Below are 12,281 nucleotides of genomic sequence, written 5' to 3'. Positions count from 1 at the left end.
TACAATTACATTTTTTTTAAATACATTTTTTAAATTAAAATATAATTGTATTTAATTGTTTAATGTTCTGTATGTTTTAGCCACCGGGCATTTGTGGATTTGGTAGTTGGGGATCAGTTTGTGCCCTACCACCTCAATGGTGCAAGTTAAAAATATTATTCATATTTATCATGTTTTAATAAAATGTTATAGCTGGAAAACAATAATAAAGACTTATTCTATTGTTTTATTTAGATCTTACATCCCACCATTAATTTTATGCATTTTATTTTTGTATCAAATATGTATAAAAAACAAGAAAAATTAAAAATGTAATTACAATTTTATGAATTAAAATTAATACAATTATTATTATTTTTTATATTTTTAAAATTGAAATATAATTTTATAAAATTGTTTAATGTTCTGTATGTTATGGCCACCAGGAATTTGTGGATTTGGTAGTTGGGGATCAGATTGTGCCCTACCACCTCAATGGTGCAAGTTACAAATAATACTCATATTCATTAGGTTTTATTAGCGACTTATTCCATTGTGTTATTTAAATCTTATATCCCACTGTTGCTGTTATACTCACTTTTAGGTAAAGCTCTGCTTAACACCTGGAAAACAATACAAAGAAGTGTTGTTAAAATGACAGACCAACGGATGGATATTGCATTAGCTGCACTTACATCAGAAGAGTGTCCCTGGGTAACTGGAACGGTTAACTGAAGTCAGCTCAGAGGTTAAAGTCATATGGTCCCACCCCTGGATGAACACGCCTTATGGACATCTCTGTGGACAGAACAAATGTATGACTGTGACCTCATCTGAAACTCATTCGAGCAGCTGCATCTCCACACGGTGGCAGTAAGGGACAGAAACTGGCCATTTAGAACAATTTAAGAGCATAAAATGCCTCTGGTAAAGGAGGAGGAGAGGGAGCATAAACCACCAGAAGGAACAAGAGAACAGGGAGAGGGTAAAACAAGAAGTAATAATGATGCAAGATTAAGAAGAAAGATGAAAGTTCTCTGTGGAACAAAGTACATTCACAACAAAGTTCATTCCATTTATGTTTATAAAATGTCATGCATTAGGCTATACACGTGATACTTTCAATGACTAAGTGTGCATAAAATGTTATAGTTATGCTCATTTAATCTAGAACAAGAAATGCACTCCACCAAGAAGTGTACAAGACTGTCACCAACCTGACAGGTGGCAATAACAGAACATATTCTTCTTGGACAGATCAATTTGTATCAAAAGACTACTGATGGAAAGAGAACAGAATAAAGCAGGAGGAGTCACTCAATCCAAAGCATACCACATCATCTGAAAATTGATTCTCCTTATAATTAGTTAAGGGCTATGGTTGTCCAATCTTGCATTAGTGAAAGGAAATTCGGCATAAAAGACAAAGAACACAGTAAGTCTTGCAAATTCTCCAACTGATGATTACAAAAGTGGTTTTGCTGCTTAAAACGCAAACAGGAACTGCTTGAAATTCCCTGCTGAGGCGAAAAAGCATCCACCACAGGCCCTGATCTGCACCAGTACACCACAGGCGCTGGGCTAATGTTTCTGTCAGACAGGCACTTTTACCTTCAATTATTTGTGGAAAACAAATAGCAGACTCCCCTCGACATCATCCAGCATCACAACTTTCTGCAGAGGCTGCAATCTCAGAGCCAACACGCCATGCAACCTGTCAGAATTAATGAATGCATTTTGAATTTAGGTTCATAATTTACTTGGAGACCTGAATTTGTTTTTATGTTTGCATCGGTTTGTGTGTGTGTGTGTGTGTGGGTGTGTGTGTGTGTGTGTGTGTTGCATCCATCCACACATATGCACGCAGAGATGAGCAAAAAAAGCTGGATCAGGCACCGCTGGGTCCAGATTACAGCGGCCCTCTGTACCATGTATTGCCTGGATGCTGATAAGACTCTTGACACAAACACATTGTAAAGATTGAGTATTCACAAACATCTATTTGAACCGACAACACAGATGGCAATTAAAAGCTGTGATTGCATGTCCTTCAATAAATATGATCGCCAACAAATATTCCACGCATGATTGAATGAGAAATATTGTAATTTACAATTACAAATATCCAAGCATTTCTGACATTTACGCAATGCAAATGCTTCCTTTACATGGTGTAAACAAACCGCACATTGTATTGCTGTTGCCTGTGACTAGCATACAAACCAGGCAGATCGTTATAGTAGTCAAACAACATTTAATCACATTTTGAAATTAAAATAATTCTCACGAATCAAATGACATCGATCCAAAGCTTTTCTTTTTCTTAAAAAAAAAAAAAAAGTCCAATGTTTTTCAATGAGAGGAGAGCTTCATATCACAGAGTTGACCGCCATTTTGACTTGACTCAGAATTGTCGATACACTAAACAGTCTAAACTGTCCTATCCCTCTGATTATCAATTTAAAAGGGAAGTCAACCCAAATATTTCTTTACAAAATGTTCTATACAGCCCCACTATTTTAACACGGTATACTGAATATGAGTTAAGCAGCAAAATCATGTTTTTATCAATCTCAGTATCTTAGCATATCTGCCTCACAGTCAGGTTCCCAAATTAGACTCTACCTGGTCTGCTTCTGCTGTTTTTCTACAGATAGTTATTGCACTTTTTAAAAAGGAATGCATGGTATATCCAATGAAGACTCTAAATCAGGGGTGTCAAACTCATTTAAATGCAGGGTTCATATTAAACCCGAATTTGATCTAAAGATGGCCGGAAAACGATGTTCCAGTCTAATAATGTAAAAATAACGAAAGGTCAAAATACTTCTTGTTTTTTTTATTTAATCTTATTGCAACATAATTTGAAAATGTGTATCGGTACAACATTTTTGCATCAGATCCGGAGTAACGGCCAAATTTCGGAATGTCATTTAAGTGGTTATCAGTGCACGCTACAGTGGATAAAATTAGCAACAACAGTTAATTTTTGTCTAAAAACGGCAATTTGCGTTTTGTCCTCACGGGCCAAATTGGACCTACTGATGGGCCGGTTCTAGCCCGCTTGCCGTTTGTTTAAGATCCCTGCATAAATTGCCCATAAGTATGAATGTGACATTTTGATTGATTATACAGCAGAACCAGTCAAGAGTATACCCAAACTCTTGCCTTAAGTCAGCAGGGAAAGGCTCCAGCTCACCCGCCACCTAAATAAGGACAAGCACTATAAAAAATTAATGCATGGAAAGTAATAAGAGTCACTTGCTAGGATGGAGGCTTCACGACTGGCTGGATACATATTAAGCAATTTCCATATTGTATCCAATTGTTGTCATTGTAAATGCATACACTCCAGTTCTTGCCTTAACCATTGTATGACTTCATGTTACATGACTGAATTTGGCTGGTTTGGGGTCTGTCAGAGTAATGAATACCCCGCCTCCCCCCAAAAGCCCCTCCCATCGCTATTTCTCCCTTTGATGGAATGTTCCCAATGGAGTCATGGCCATCCGTCTTCAGGAGCACCTGAAAGGCCTTGACTCGTCGGAGGGTTTTTACAGGATTGATTTTTTTTTGTAACTCAGGGCGGCATTCAGCTTGCGCGGCACTCCAGCTTACAATGTCTCTTTTATGCTGCCTGGTTGATAGAAATACAAGACGTAATTCTTAAATTGAATCAGTTAGTTAAACTAATCAAGAAATGTGTGTAGGGACGAAACTTCCTCCAGTTCTCCATCTACAATCGCAAGTCAATTTAGTTTTTAAGCCACTGTGGTGAAATTTGTTGGCCTGCCAAGACACTGCATCCATTTTCTATTTGTTGTCAATTGTCATTAGCATTGAGCAAGAGGTGGGTTACACCCTTAACTGGTCCAATAAGCATCTTACTTAATTGAGAATTGTGTCGATATAATAAAAATGAGTCGCTCAGATCTGATCTTATTGGTTTGCAGCAAAGGTTTTATTAGCACTAAACTCTGAACAGTAACAATTCCAATGCTAGAACGAACACAAATGGAGAACAGTCTTTATGTCTTGTATTGACCTTGAGCCGGATTGCCATTAAAATCCAATTACAAGTCAGTATAAGTGTAGTTGCCTAGATATTTCTATCATTCTACAGTGTAAACTGATAAGATATGTCACTGTAAATAAAAAAAAATTAAACAGAAATTTGTCCCAGCAGTATGGTAATTTCATGGGAAATTCATCTGCAGCTTGCAGCAAAACAAAGATCTAATCTAGCATGCACTATTCAAATGAACATAATGAGTTGACGCTGTGGTAGGAAACACAATACAGCAGCAGACGTAAATTAAATAATGGGATAAATGTTGGAGGTAATTGGATTTTAGGTCATGTGAGCTGACAATAATCGACTGTTATCTCGGGAGCACATGTGTAGCTTTGGTACGGTAACGCTATAAGGGATGAAACAAAAACTGCTCCAATGTAATTCATTAACATTGACGGAATCATTGATATAATCATTGTGCTAGTGTTTTTATAAACATGTCTCAACATTGTGGATATACATCGAATAATGAGGACCAATTCAAGAGCAATTTTCTTTACATGATGTTGTTGGGTTTGCTTGGCAGTCAGAGAAGCAGTTATTTAATACAATGTTTGTGGCCAGGGTGATAAAACATCTCACTGAGGGGTGGCCCCGTGCACAGACCCATACACATGCTAGTCACCCCTTCTACAACTCCACAGTCAGGGTTTGATGAAATAATGAAGAAAAAGTATAGTATAGTTTCCCAACACACTCATAATAGTAGTCTAGTAGTAAAAAGCAACGTTTTGCTGAGCTTAATTTACTAGATAACTTCATTTTCTTTGCTGTTGCTTTGCCCCTGTGTATTGTCTCATAGTCTATTACTTCTGTCTGATACACTAATTCGCTAACAGCTATAGCCGTTCGGTATGTTGTGAAAGTAATGATTTTGAGTGACTGTAAAAGTCAAATGTTCTTTACTAATGATCGATTCTTTAAGTCTGGTCAAGCTGTATAGAAAATGGATGGATGGATAGATCAATACATTGTGTTCTGTATATCTGTGCACTGGACTTTAGGCAAACATTTTTAGGTCATGGAGCTTGAAATAAAGGAATCTAACGCTAATGAGATTACATTTTTGGGATCTGGAAACATTTACAATGACATGTAAAACCTTATAAGCAAACGGACAGACACAACTGTTGCTCTAGCTTCCTTCTCTTGCTTCTCAATCAAATACATTTTAGTGGAAAGAGACTGACAAGACTAACGATCAATCGAGTTAAATTTCCTGATTCTTCCGCTGGCAATTTTTGTGGCAAAGAATGCAGTGAATGCAAAGAACCACTCCCCAGAATCATCCTCTTGGCCCAATACAAACAAAAGCACATGATCAATAGCTTTGCTTAAACAACTCTGTCTTGGGAAGCTCAAGACACAGACGACATCATGTTTTTATCGTTTTCTCTATCCAAGCTGATGCCCGCTCTGATGCCATAAACTCCAAATTTATAATTGGAGTGTGTCAAATGGTGCAGCTATTCAGTCTCTCAATGCCAAAAAGCCTGCCAGCTTCTGATTCAGCTCTTCTATGAACTTGTTATTGCTCTGGATCTTTGTATTTATGCCCAGTCCAACACAAACACGAGTGAAACCTGCCACATGTTCAACAACCATGGCAAACAAAAACACTGTTTGATTTGTGAATAAAAGCACACACAACCCACCTGAAAAACGAAGAGAAGAAAGAAGGTCTCCTGTGTTTACATTACTTGTCCTCATGTGGCCGAAACTGATTTCAGGAAAGTAGAGACTGCGGAATAAAATACCTGAGGTCACTAAAGTTGTCATTTCCAACCGTGTATCCTCAGTTTATGACCATCCATTCATTTTCTTTACAGCAAGGCCAGAACCAAACGTTGAACCCTGAACTGTCAGGCAGATGTACAAATCACAAGCGCACCGAGCTAAGCACAGAGCAACTTGCTGCTGATAAAAATGTATTTGCTTTTACTTTTACAATTTACGATCCCTTAAGGGAAATTCAATTAACCATCTGATGTGTGCTTTGTTGTTGTTGCACACCACTACAGCAATGACGAGCAGGCGTTTACTTCATCCGTGTCGTACTGACTCAGCACGCTTGGCATGAACTTGAAGAACTTGAAATTGCAACGAATCCAGGTGAACTGTGTCGACGGCTCCCTTCCTTGGTGGAGGTTTTCATGCATGCCAGATACACCACACCAGCATCTACCCAAATTCAAACACAATCTGCTTCTTCCTCAAGTCGCTGATTCGGTGGAGGCTGGTGTCTGGGGATCTCACCCTGCTTCATCTATCCTTCCTTCCTCAGTCTTTCCTTTGGTCTCGAAGGTCTCCCTATTTTGTGGGAATTTAGATGTTTCTGGGGTTGGTGAAAGATTTTGGTTGGTAACCCTGTGGGTAGTACGTGGTGTCTGGTCGGTGCTGGATTTCACTTCTCTTTCTTTTCTTTGATCCTTTCTCAGGTCTCCAGACAACTTCACAACTCTAGCGGGATTCTGAAGTCTTCGGTTTCAGGTTGTAATGGGTTTCAGGTGAATTAATGAGCGCAAACTCACACGCACGCACGTATGCACGCACGTATGCACACACAAAGAGCAATGATGATGTCATGTTGAATTGGTAAGATTACCGAAAGAACAATAATGAGATCTCTCTCAAAAAAATTTTTAAAGCGACAAGTTAGGGAAAAAAGAGAGTTAGGCTAAATGAGCATTGGCATGGATAGAATTATCTCAGATCAGCACAGAGCTACCGCTGTTGTTTTGTTTGTTTCATGACCAGTTCCAGTTGTACAGAGACAATCACTTCCGAGTCGTTAGCTTTCGGCTAACGTTGGCCGCGTCTGCTCGCTTCCACTGCATATATGAAAGAGTTTACTGGAAGGTATCAGTGGGATGACGCCGTGCCTGCAATTAACGTGTCATCAAGTATATATATATCACAATGATCTTTTTATGTCTGTCTGTCATCTATCTATCTATCAATATGTTCTATACCCCCCCCCCCACCACTAGTTTAAACACGACATTCCGATTACTATTGGGTTTGTGAAATCTGAATTAAGCAGAAAAAATCCAACAGTTTTTATCCATTTCAGGGGGCAGCCATTTTGCCACTTGCTGTTGACTGAAAATGACATCACAGTTGTTCAGGGCCTGGGTAACGACCAATCATGGCTCACCTGTTTTCTGAGTTTGGGCATGTGACATTTGTAAACTGAGCCGTGATTGTTTGATACCTGAGCAAATGTGATGCCATTTTCAGTCGACGGCAAGTGGCAAAATGGCCGCCACCTGAGATGGATAAACATGGGTGGATTTTGCTGCTTCATTCATATTCCACTAACATAATATTCATCTGAATACCATGTTTAGACTACTTTCTCTTTAAGTGACTTCCATCCCAAAATACGATCCATAACAGTTGAAAGCTCTGACTATATAATTCTAAAATAAATAAATAAATACAATAAAAAAATCCCATAAACACAATCCTAAACGTTGCGATTACGAATATGATGTCACTTATTTATACGAGTCCAGGCAGGTGATGCTTTTGGCAATAACGTGTTAGAAGCAGAAGAACGATGTGATCATTCTGCAGACAGCTTGTGCGTCGTCACTCTGCTTTATGAGGTTTGCAGCTGTTTGTTTCACCAGAAACCCTTCAACACTTCCCAGCAGTGGCGCATCACTTAACGCACACCCAGAAAGTGACGCTGGCAGCAGGGAAGCAGTATAATTATTGTTCCCCATTCTGCTGGTCAGCACCATAGCCACATAAAAGCAAATGAAATGGTCCAGCGTCTATCTTTGATGGAGTAATGCACCACTACCACTACTTCATTAGCATACATTTCCGTGGACATTTTGTGTGCGACAGTGAATAGATGGCAGCGAAGAAATCACGACTGCTCACACACAAGAGATGAGATTCATTCCAGGGAAGATGGTCATAGCATTTCGCTAACTTCCCTACACATTTTTGCATTCCCTCAAAATGTGTTCCTTTCTAAGGTGCCAATTCGCTGAAATGATCTGAGCCTGCCAAACCCAATGGCTGCCATTATTATAGTTTGCGTGGGTTCACTCCAACTTCTTCTCACATTCCAAAAACATTTGTTAGACTCTAAATTGCCCGCAGGTGTGAATGTGTATGTAACTGATTGGCGACCAGTCCGGTCATCTTGCAAAATGGGATACACCCCAGCACACGCACGGCACTAATGAAGACAAATATACCAACAACAAAAAATGGATGGACTGATAATAAGATTATATAAAGACAGAGCAAATGAAGAAAGGCAGGGTGATGCAATACTTCACCCTCAGTATAAAAATAAACGGAATCCTACTGTCAGACATTCTTCACAGCAAGTTCTTCATCAGGCCTCCGACTCACTTCGGCAATTAGCGTCCCCAAAAGCGCTCTCTTGTTTTAAGCTTCAAACGAAGCTTGCATAAGACAGCGATTACAAGCTCTGTGCTGATGAAGTCAAATAAAGTTAAGGAGTTTCTATAAACCAACTTGAGTGGTTCTCTGGGGGAAAGAGATTCAATTCCATCTCCATGTATCAAGTTGTTTTCCTTTCTATTCTCATGTGGCTGAGTTAAGACTAAGTGGATTTCGTGACTGGGGATCCAGAGGAAATGTCTCACGTTGTAAATATTTGATGCATTTGTTTTATCTATCATATTGCATGTCTGTGATTCAATTAAGTGAATACTTTATTTGCATTACGACTTAACAGGAAGTGCAGCGTGTGAATAAACTATCATATTAAAAAAAAGGGCTATTTTATGCCCGCGTGTCTTTAATATGTATGCAGAACTACTTTCTACTTGCAGATGACGCTGTTTGTTGTCCATGGACCTTGAGCTGCACCAATAAGCCTCAACCTCACACCCTCACGTAGCAAGAAAAGAGCACTGTTGGTAAATACTTTTACTGTATGAAAAAAATGCAATGACTAACAATGCAACAATTGTTCTAATTTTACCTTAAAATTACCATATATATTTAAAGAGAGGGGTGACAGTACACAGCAAATTCTGTAGTGTTAAGTTGAGTTAAAAATCTACTGTTAATTATTTTTGAGTTACTGGGTGTTGATTTGGGTGTTATTTGAACACTCACAGTTAATTCAGTGAGTCAAACTCATTGACTCCGAGCTGAGTTACCTTCTACATCCGGGCTCTTTTCTCTCGCAAAGAAGCTGCGTTTTCCCATGGATTTTTTTTTAATTAACGTAGAAAAAGTGTGAGACATAAAACAAAAAGTTTCCGGATTTCCAGGAGTAGTGTAATTTATGTTCATTATTTTTCTGTAAAACTAAAAACGAAGTGGATATTTTGCCGTACCGGCAATTCGTATTTACCCGAGTCGTGTGGGAACTAAGCCTACAATAAAAAAAAATTGCAGCAGCGAACACTCGTGGCGTAGAAGTCAAGAAGTAACACTAAAACTGTGAGAAATGAACACCAAAAAACAGAATGAAACACTTCGTGATTAAAAGTAACAACAAAACTGTGAGAAATTAACACCAAAAAATGTAAGGAAATAACACAGATAATGACAAAAAACAACACTGATAGGTGAAAGTAGATAACACTTTAACTCTTTGACTGCCAGACGTTTTCAGAAAAGGGATGCCGTCAGTGCCAGCCGATTTAAGCATTTTGACTAATCTTTCAAGGTCCACAGAAAATGTTCTGTTTGGACTATGGAAACACACGTACTACCAAATGAAAGATTGGACTTTCATCTTTCATCAGAAAAAAAAGTTTGTTTCTACCTTATTCCGTTCTTTAGTAATCAACAATAGAAAATGGTTAGTTTGACCCAATTTCGCCTGTTTTGGACCAAAATACGGAGAAATCAAGCTTTTAGTGAAACAATATTATTTCATGCATTCTAGTGAATTTTACACTTCTTTTTGTCCATGAATGATGCCACAAACACCTAAATAGTGCTTTACTTCTATAAAACACTACCACCAAGAATGAAAAAGTGTTTTTTGATAGCAAAATACGTTTATTTACATTCAACAGTGTAACAATTTGACAACAATTTGGCAAACTATTTACAAATGTGTGCAACTGTGGTGCTATTTACAAATATGTGGATGTTTCAACGACAGTTTTTCTTTTTGTAACACTCTCCTGCGTGCAAGAAGACGCAACAGCATTTGCACAACAGATTGCCTCTTCGCGTGCTCCACTTTCTTGCAGGCCGTTTTTTCCGGGGAATAGCATGTATATACTGCAGTGTGTGTTGCCATCAAGTCTAATATCAGGATCATGCTACGGTTTCGTTACGTCTCGCTTCCTCGTGTCCTTCAGTTGCTACACCGGGTTGTAAGAGATGTTTTGATCCATTTTATCCACTCCATTCATGGTGGCATCGTAGTCCAGAAACAGTGTCTTCTCCGTGATCAGACTGTACCCGCTCCTCCGATGAATATGCATTGGACTCGGGGTACTCTTCATTGTCCGATCGAATGTCCGCTTGTGCAGCTCCGGCGTTAGCAGCGGTAGCCGCGCTTAGCCGGTGAGGCTTACTACGTGTTCATAAGAGTCGCGTCAAGGCTTCCAACTTTGGCGTCAAGCTCGGAGTCATCATCATCATCATCATCAATCTGCATTGGTCGATGCCAACTCTCCATCGCCCGATCGAATGTCCGATTGTGTAGAAGTACCCGGTCGGCTATTGTGCGCGTTTTGCGGCCTTAGCAGCGCTAGCCGCGCTTAGCCGGTGAGGCTTACTACGTGTTCATAAGAGTCGCGTCAAGGCTTCCAACTTTGGCGTCAAGCTCGGAGTCATCATCATCATCATCATCAATCTGCATTGGTCGATGCCAACTCTCCATCGCCCGATCGAATGTCCGATTGTGTAGAAGTACCCGGCCGGCTATTGTGCGCGTTTTCCGACCTTAGCAGCGCTAGCCGCGCTAGCCGCGCTTAGCCGGTGAGGCTTACTACGTGATCGTAATAGTCGCGTCAAGGCTTCCAACTTTGGCGTCAAGCTCGGAGTCATCATCATCGTCGACATCAATGCGCTTTTTAGTATTGATTGATGCTTTCCGTCTTTGAAAAAAATGCTCAAGCGTGAGCTGCTTGCAACCGGTTGCTTGGTCAAGCCATTGTGGCTTGACCAGGCCATTGTCTCCTCAACACTCTAGCTCCGCCTCACGTCTTCTACTGACGCCCACGGTGGGCGGCCCATCCAACCTTGGGCAAAGAGAGTCATCGCTGCCCTCTAGGGGCCAAAACGAGTCTTTTACTAATCAGATCTGCCTGATACTTTCAGCACAGCTGCCCAAGGCTTTCCTGCACCCGTTTTCGAAAAAAAAAAAAAAAAACCATAGGGGACGTCTTTTAACGTCCTCGGCGCCCTTCCCTAGGTTTATGCTAAACGTTTTATAACGTTTATGGCAGTCAAAGAGTTAAAGTGTAAAAATTTCACTTTTATGTGTCAAATAACACTGAGTGTTGTAAGTGCACTCTACCAATGTGTTACATTTTTACACTTTTGGAAGTGTAAATTTAACTCTGAACTGTTGAGAACTATATGAACTCAACGAAAGTGTTAATTTTAACACTATGGGAGTTAAATTCACATTTTCGATTTTACTGGGTATATATCTACCTTAGCAATAGCTACACGGATAAACTGCTTTTGAGGTCAGTAATTTTGGACTAGAGATAGACCGATAATCGGCCCGGCCTAGACCATAATCGGCCCGGCCGATAATCGGCGTTGATATTCAGCATTTTATAAATAGCTGGCAATTTAGCTACTATTACCGTGCGGGTTAACGGTTAGCCTGCGAGCTAACAGTTAGCTCGCGAATTAGCGGATATTTGGGAATTAGCATGCGGGCAACGGTTAGGAAATATTGATCAAAGCAAGCAGTGAGCGAGTGCACGTGCGTTCCTGTGTGTGTATGTGTGTGAAGAGTGAAAGTCACTCATGGCTGTTTGTTTCACTACTTTTTTTACCACAGAAAACCAGTATGGTGAAGACTGCAGTGGCACACAAGAATGACGGAACACCCACAGAAAGCAAAGGAGAGAAGACAGCCGTGTTGATTAGACATTTATTTATCAGCTGGCCAGTAGCTCCGTTTAGGATACAGTTTTTGTTTTAGAACTTTAAAACAAAGATAAGTGAAAGATGAACATTGAACATTTCAGTTATATTTATTTTTGGGGAAACCCTTTTACTGTAGTAAATTTTATTAAGATATTTA

At 39.7% G+C, this 12,281-nt stretch overlaps 1 protein-coding gene and 1 long non-coding RNA gene across 8 annotated transcripts in view; one reads left to right on the top strand and one right to left on the bottom strand.

Moving 5' to 3' along the window:
* The window catches only part of LOC147165661 (protein FAM163A-like), a 28,540-nt gene that overhangs the window by 4,671 nt on the left and 11,588 nt on the right, over positions 1 to 12,281 (bottom strand). For 3 of the 7 annotated variants that reach the window (XM_086088213.1, XM_086088216.1, XM_086088209.1), the window contains exons 2-3: positions 675 to 777; positions 578 to 602 (exon numbers count right to left, since the gene is read on the bottom strand). The gene's annotated coding sequence lies outside the window, so the exon portion shown is untranslated. Of the gene's footprint in view, positions 1 to 577; positions 603 to 674; positions 778 to 1,590; positions 1,694 to 5,709; positions 5,796 to 8,384; positions 8,479 to 12,281 lie in introns of those variants that run through there. The other 4 variants (XM_086088210.1, XM_086088211.1, XM_086088212.1 and 1 more) reach the window with 4 other exon arrangements.
* On the top strand, positions 6,437 to 12,153 carry LOC147165662 (uncharacterized). Its single transcript, XR_015096404.1, has 3 exons — positions 6,437 to 6,561; positions 8,878 to 8,964; positions 12,036 to 12,153. It is a non-coding gene; the product is annotated as an uncharacterized LOC147165662 (long non-coding RNA).

Source organism: Leptonotus elevatus, chromosome 11, assembly GCF_054856555.1.
Source record: "Leptonotus elevatus isolate MCC_2025b chromosome 11, RoL_Lele_1.0, whole genome shotgun sequence".
NCBI classification, from domain to species: domain Eukaryota; kingdom Metazoa; phylum Chordata; class Actinopteri; order Syngnathiformes; family Syngnathidae; genus Leptonotus; species Leptonotus elevatus.
This window is presented reverse-complemented; position numbering and strand designations above follow the sequence as displayed.